We start from the raw sequence: 7,617 nt of genomic DNA, 5'->3' as shown, positions 1-7,617 counted from the left end.
ACAGGGTGGAATTGAGGACTCGTCCTCATTTTCTCCCTAAGGTGGTTTCAGTGTTTCATCTGAACCAACCTATTGTGGTACCTGCGGCTACTAGTGACTTGGAGGACTCCAAGTTGTTGGACGTAGTCAGGGCCTTGAAAATATATGTTTCCAGGACGGCTGGAGTCAGGAAATCTGACTCGCTGTTTATCCTGTATGCACCCAACAAGCTGGGTGCTCCTGCTTCTAAGCAGACTATTGCTCGTTGGATTTGTTGTAGTACAATTCAGCTTGCACATTCTGTGGCAGGCCTGCCACAGCCAAAATCTGTAAAAGCCCATTCCACAAGGAAGGTGGGCTCATCTTGGGCGGCTGCCCGAGAGGTCTCGGCGTTACAACTTTGCCGAGCAGCTACTTGGTCAGGGGCAAACACGTTTGCTAAATTCTACAAATTTGATACCCTGGCTGAGGAGGACCTGGAGTTCTCTCATTCGGTGCTGCAGAGTCATCCGCACTCTCCCGCCCGTTTGGAAGCTTTGGTATAATCCCCATGGTCCTTACGGAGTTCCCAGCATCCACTAGGACGTCAGAGAAAATAAGAATTTACTTACCGATAATTCTATTTCTCGTAGTCCGTAGTGGATGCTGGGCGCCCATCCCAAGTGCGGATTGTCTGCAATACTTGTACATAGTTATTGTTACAAAAATCGGGTTATTATTGTTGTGAGCCATCTTTCCAGAGGCTCCTCTGTTATCATGCTGTTAACTGGGTTCAGATCACAGGTTATACGGTGTGATTGGTGTGGCTGGTATGAGTCTTACCCGGGATTCAAAATCCTTCCTTATTGTGTACGCTCGTCCGGGCACAGTATCCTAACTGAGGCTTGGAGGAGGGTCATAGGGGGAGGAGCCAGTGCACACCAGGTAGTCCTAAAGCTTTACTTTTGTGCCCAGTCTCCTGCGGAGCCGCTATTCCCCATGGTCCTTACGGAGTTCCCAGCATCCACTACGGACTACGAGAAAAAGAATTATCGGTAAGTAAATTCTTATTTTTTTCTACCCGTGAAGTCGTTCTTAGATTGTTATTGTGAGACTCCTATATGGATCTCTGTTTTCATTTGTGTCTCTATGTTTCTGCTGTTTTTCTCTTTCTCCCCCTTCCCATCCCTCCTTTTGTGTCTTCCCCTGTCCGCTCTCTTTTCTGGGTATGCATTGCGTCCTCTCATGAGACTCCTTATAACGTAGTCATATATGTCTTCCGTTAGGGTTGGTACATGGAATGTAGGGGGAATACATTCTCCTATTAAGAGGAAGAAGATCCTACTTTACTTAAACAGACTGCGTATGGATTTGATGTTTATACAAGAGACCCACCTTCTTTCCCCGGAGGCCCAGAAGCTGGGTGTCCTGGGCTGGCAGTTGCTCCATATTCTTCCAAAGCTAGAGGTGTCCTGATCCTGGCTAAACGATCTTTGCATATTGAAGTTCTTACCTCTGTATGTGACCCTACAGGCAGGTTTCTTATTTTAGAGATTATGTTATATAACACTAAATATGTTCTTTGTACAATGTATGCCCCTAATTCTTACTCTAAAGTATTTTTTAAACGACTCCTGACCAAATTATATCCGTTTGCCTCCCTCCCCATGATAGTGGGCGGCGATTTTAATATTGTCGCCTCTACTTATATGGACACTAACTCCTCCACTCGTGCACGCCTCTCCCCTACCTTTGGTATCCCCTTTTTCACGCACCAACTGCACCTCACTGATGTGTGGAGATTTTTCCACCCTACAGACAGGGAATACTCATGCCTCTCGGCTGCTCATGGCACCATGTCCAGGATTGACTTTTTACTATTGTCTGACTCCCTCATTCCTCAAATCTCTGACTCTCAGATGGAGGCTATCTCTATCTCTGACCACGCCCTAGTTTGGACGTCTCTTACCACGTCCCTTGACCGGGGCTCCTTTAAGTGCTGGCGCTTCCCCACTGCCTTTGCTTCCTCCTTACATTTCGAGCGCAGGCTGGCTGAGTTTTGGGAAGAGTTCAAAATGGATAACGAGGGTGCTCTTACTGCGGATCCTTTGGTATTCTGGCAGACCTCAAAAGCAGTCATACGCGGCAGGCTTATAGAATACGTTTCCTCACGAAAGAAACGATTTCTGTCTGACTTAAGAAACTCTCAATGCAGCTTAACTGAGGCCTTTCAGAGTTTCAAACAACATCCCACCCCTCTTTCTAAGAAGACTTATTTAGAATGTAAATCCCGGTTTAATGCTGTGTTAGCTGCGATGGGTGACCGACATACTTTTCACAAGAATCACCGATTCTATAGGTTTGGGGACAAGACGGGTCGCCTCCTCTCCAGCCTGTTGAAGGGGTCGACACCTTCTTCAGTAATTCAATCACTGCAACGATCTGATGGATCATTGGCTACTAAGTCTGTTGATATGGCCAAACTCCTTTCAGATTTTTATACTGATATTTATTCTTGTCCCATTATTGACGAGCAAGCTAAAAGCTCTTTTTGGGAAGCGACCTCCCTCCCCCGATTACCACCTGCACTGACCGATAACCTTTGTTCCCTAATAACGTCACAAGAGGTAGAGAAAGCTATCAAGGGCCTTAAACCTTTGAAGGCTCCAGGGCCTTATGACTTCTCTGGAGAATTTTATAAAGTGCTCCTCCCTAATGTGGTAGATCCCCTAACCTTCTTGTTTAACAAAATTTTAACCTCAAATTCTATCCCTTTATACTTTAATGACGCTCTGATCCGTCTCCTTCCCAAACCAGGTAGAGACCTCCATCTCCCGGGATCTTACCGCCCTATATCCCTCTTAAATACCGATTACAAGCTCTTTACAAAGATTATTGCTGACAGAATGAAGGGTTTACTTCTTTCTATTATCCATCCAGATCAAACTGGCTTCATCTCAGGCCGGCACTCTACGAATAATATTCGTAAAATTTTAGCGGCAGCCATCTGGTTACGTTTCAGCGGGACCTTAGACCCCCAATATGTCCTTTCTTTGGACGCTGAGAAGGCCTTTGACCTGGTCAGCTGGGACTATTTATACACTACCCTAGACAGGTTTGGGTTCCCGCTGGATCTGATCAGTATGCTACATACTCTTTACTCCCCCTCAGCTTCCCGAATTATGTGCAATGGCTACCTTTCAGATCCTATACCCCTTCACAGGGGCACTAAGCAAGGTTGTCCCCTCTCCTCGCTACTTTTTGCCATCGCCATAGAACCCCTTGCTATTAAAATTCGCCACCTTGTGGGTTTTTCGGGAGTACTGGTGCGAGATCAGGAATTGCGTGTTAGCCTGTTTGCGGATGACATGCTTCTTTTCCTCTCAAACCCAGAAACCTCTATCCCCTTAGCCATGCAGATAATTGTTCATTTTGGTTCCTTCGCAGGGTACCGAATAAATGCTACCAAATCTGAGCTCTTCCCACTCACTCCGTCTGCTTGCGCATGCTCCTCCTCGCCCGTCCTTACTCAATTCCAGCTGAATACTACTAAGCTTAAATACCTGGTAATCTTTATCCCAGTGAACTTGTCTGACTTATACTCAGTTAACTATACACCTGTCATTAAAACGGTGTCTCAATTACTGACCACCTGGTCCTCCCTTCCTATTTCTCTATTGGGGCGGGTTGCCATTTTGAAAAATATTATATTTCCTAAGTTATCATACCTGCTTCAGATGATACCTGTCCAACCCCCTCGTAAAGATCTCCTTCTATGTGATCAGCTGTTTTCAAAATTTTTGTGGAATGGCAAGAGGTCGAGGATCTCCATTGCTAAACTTAAGCTTCCTCGCAAGGATGGTGGCCTGGCTGTCCCTGACCTCTTGGCATTCTTCCAAGCAGTTAACTTTCAATATATTTCGGATTGGCTTTTGGGTACATCCTCTTACGTTAATGGAGAGGTCGAGCAAGCCCTTTTGTTTCCTTATGATCTCAGGGCCCTTCTCCACACCCCCAAACCTTTGCTCCCGCCTGTATCACGCACAAACATCCTTTTTTGGGACGCCTACCGTTCATGGTGGTCTACTAACAAAGCATTTGATAGGAGCCCGGAATACTCCACTTTTATTCCCTTGATTGGGAACCCCTGTTTTACCCCACCCTTCGACAATGGTAGATTTCTTCTGTGGAAGTCTAAGGGCATTGATCTCATTCGGGACGTATTTGATCCCGGTAGGATTCTTATGTCATTTAGAGACTTAACCGAGAGGTATGGTGTGTTGGCATCAGATTTCTATATGTACCTTCAAGTTCGGCACTATGTGCAGTCCTTGCCTGTCCCTCCTGTGCACGAGCGGAGGGGTGACCTTCTGTCCCCTCTCCTGTTGAAGCTACAACACTTTTCTTATAAGGTCTGTTGGTTGTATCAAGACCTGCTCCTAAGTAAACCTGATACCCTGTGGTCCCCTATGATCTCTAAATGGTCGAGTGATTGGTCCTGGGCTCCGTCTGTGGATTGCTTCCTCTCCCCCTTGCCTTCTATTTTGAAGGCTCTACACTCTACCCAGCTCCAGGAGATCCACTTTAGGTTTCTCCACAGAGCATATATAGCCCCTGGGCAACGCAAATATATGGTTTCTGCAGAAACAGGACATTGTCCTAAATGTAAAGCGGCCAATGCTCTTTTTATACATAACTTCTGGCAGTGCCCGAAAATTCGACGGTTTTGGCATAAAGTATTGTGGTACTTGAAGTCTACCTTTCGAAACTCCCTCCCTATGGACCCAGCAGCAATCCTTGGCCTTAACACTACAGCCTGGTGTCTTCCACCGTCTCAGATCCACTATACCCCCTTTCTGTACGTTGTTGACCCTAGGGAAGAAACTGATTCTGAACCACTGGATATTTCGGACCTCTCCCTCCTTAGAAAACCTTAAATCTATTCTTACTGTTACATTATATCTCGGGAGTCAGTCCACTCTCCCTGACCTTGATCGTAACGCCCTTCGTTTTTACAATAAATGGGGTCCTTATATAGAATCCCTTCCCCCCCCCCCCCCCCTCAACGGCAACATGTACTGAAATTGTTTGACTCACTCAGCTGGGATTCCTACCGCAAACTATGTATCCCTATTTAGTGATAATGTTTATCCGTAATCTCAGGTGACCCTGTCTATAGTCTGATCCTTCCAAATTTTTGGAATGGTTGCTAACGCCCCTGATTGGTTTGAAGAAGATCCTTGTAGGATGTTTGCAATCCCCCCCCCCCAACTCCCATGACCTTTATTTCGTAACCTTGTTTGTGTTGCCTTATTTTCCTCTCTCTCTCTTTTCTATTCTGTATTTTAATTGCATATTACTGGTTTGTTTGTATTTTTTTTATGGTATGTTTTCTGGGGATTGCAACTAAGATGCTACATGCTGTAGTAAACCGTTCTATACTGTTTCTTTGACATGTTTGTTTTGGAGCTTTGATGGCGTGGCTCTTACACATTTTGCTGCAGTGCCTATTTCGTATCACTGTGTTACATAGCCCATATCCCTGCCTTTTGCCTTCTGTATGCAATTGTTTTGTATTCTGTGTATTATATTTTGTACGGTTCTCTCTTTTCTTGTATAAAAAAAATCCAATAAAAACATTAAAAAAAAAAGAAATAGTGCATTGTGACAGAGTAATCTGGTACAAGTTCCCTGTGATATACATCCAGTCTTTACTGTGCATTGTTATATCTAGTGACATATATAGCTTTACTCAGTATTACTTAGTATTGCTAGTCCAGTGCAGTTTTATTGTTGTTTGTCATAACTTCTGCAGTGTGTGTGTGTGTGTGTGTGTGTGTGTGTGTGTGTGTGTGTGTGTGTGTGTGTGTGTGTCTCTATCTCATAAGCGCTAACCCTATATTCTCTACCCTGAGGGGGGCTACGTGCGTCAGGACTTTTGGTTAATATAGGTGATTTTCACAGGATATACTTGTATAGTATTTTTCCCTGTGCTTTTCAGTCACCATTTGCCACTTGAATCTTCTGTTTGTGCATTACACTGTACAGGGGGTTTGTGTTTGGGTACATTTTCTGCATTAATTGTACTGCGTTGCCCTTGGATTAGCCTTCCTATCATGTCAGCTGCAAGGGGTGACAGTTCCGTGGCTGATTCCCGCCAGTCGCGGTGGTGACGTCATGGACCCCTTAGAGCAGGGATGGGGAACCTTCGGCCCTCCAGCTGTTGTTGAACTACACATCCCATCATGCCCTGCAACAGTTTTAGCATGGCCAAATAGGAAAACTGTAGCAAGGCATGCTGGTATGTGTAGTTCAACAACAGCTGGAGGGCCGAAGGTTCCCCATCTCTGCCTTAGAGGATAACATTGCAGCTGAGGGCTCAAGTGCTGGGGGCTCTTTACCTCCCAGTCAGGTTGTAGCAACGGGGCACATTCAGTCTCACCTTGGGCTACTTTCTCTACATTGCTGAATACGCTTGTAACTAGACTCACGCCCCCTATGGGACCACCTGTGCCTTTACAGCCACAATTTGTCCCTGCGTTTAATCCGCCATGGGCAGATACTCTGTCCACTCAGTTACAGCAATTCCATCAGACAATGGCTAAGCAGATACCTGGCCCTCGCCTGCCTAGAGCCAAGGGGCCCTCTAAGCGGGCCCTTACTTCCTCGCAATCCACTCATATTCCGGATACCTCTTCTAATGAAGAGGGTGCGCATACTGACCCCTCAGACACTGATGCAGATACTTCTGATGGGGAATCTGTTTCACAGGTGGATATTCCTGATCTCTTGAAGGCTATCAGGCTGATTCTCCAAATCGATGATGACACAGAACCTCAAGAGGCCTCTAAGAAACCGGATAGGTTCAAACGTCAGAAGGTCGCTAAACTTGTTTTACCTCATTCTGACCATTTGGTTGACATACATCAGGAATCCTGGGAGTGTCCAGGGAAAAAGTTTACACCTCATAAGAAGATGCTAGCTCGCTATCCTCTTGCCGCAGAGCTAAGTAAAAATTGGGAAACACCGCCTCCAGTGGACTCACAAGTCGCACGGCTGGTGGTTTCTTCTGCTCTGCCTGTCGCTACCGTCACTTCTCTGAAAGAACCGACGGATAATCGCGTGCAGGGTTGCTTGAAGTCTATTTATACTCTAGCTGGAGCTGTTCGTAGACCTACTATTGCGGCCTCTTGGGCTGCTGAAGCCATCACGACTTTCCTGATAATGCTAAACAATGTCTCTCGTATATTGTAACGGCTTCTCAATACATTCAGGAGGCAGCTTCTGATGCTGCTGTTCTGGCGGCCAGTACAGCTACTACATCCATTCTGGCTCGCCGGATCCTGTGGTTACGGTCCTGGTTTGTGGATCTGGACTCCAAGAAAACTCTGGAGGTTCTCCCTTTTAAGGGAAATATTCTTTTTGGGGAAGACCTCAACAAAATTATTGCTGATCTTGCCTCTGCTAAGACTGCATGTCTGCCTAGTACTGCTCCTTCAGTTCCGAAGGCTAAGAGTACTTCCTTTCGTTCCTTTCGACCTCCAGGTAAAGCAAAGGGTCAGGGGTACCCGAAACAGTCACGCACTTCCAAGTCCACTAATCCCAAGCCTAAAGGGCCTGGGCCGCCCATCAGCCTTCTTCCAAATCTGACAAGCCTGT

The sequence above is a fragment of the Pseudophryne corroboree genome, chromosome 11, assembly GCF_028390025.1.
Source record: "Pseudophryne corroboree isolate aPseCor3 chromosome 11, aPseCor3.hap2, whole genome shotgun sequence".
NCBI lineage: Eukaryota > Metazoa > Chordata > Amphibia > Anura > Myobatrachidae > Pseudophryne > Pseudophryne corroboree.
The sequence above is the reverse complement of the archived record's forward strand: the minus strand, read 5'-3'. Positions refer to the sequence as shown.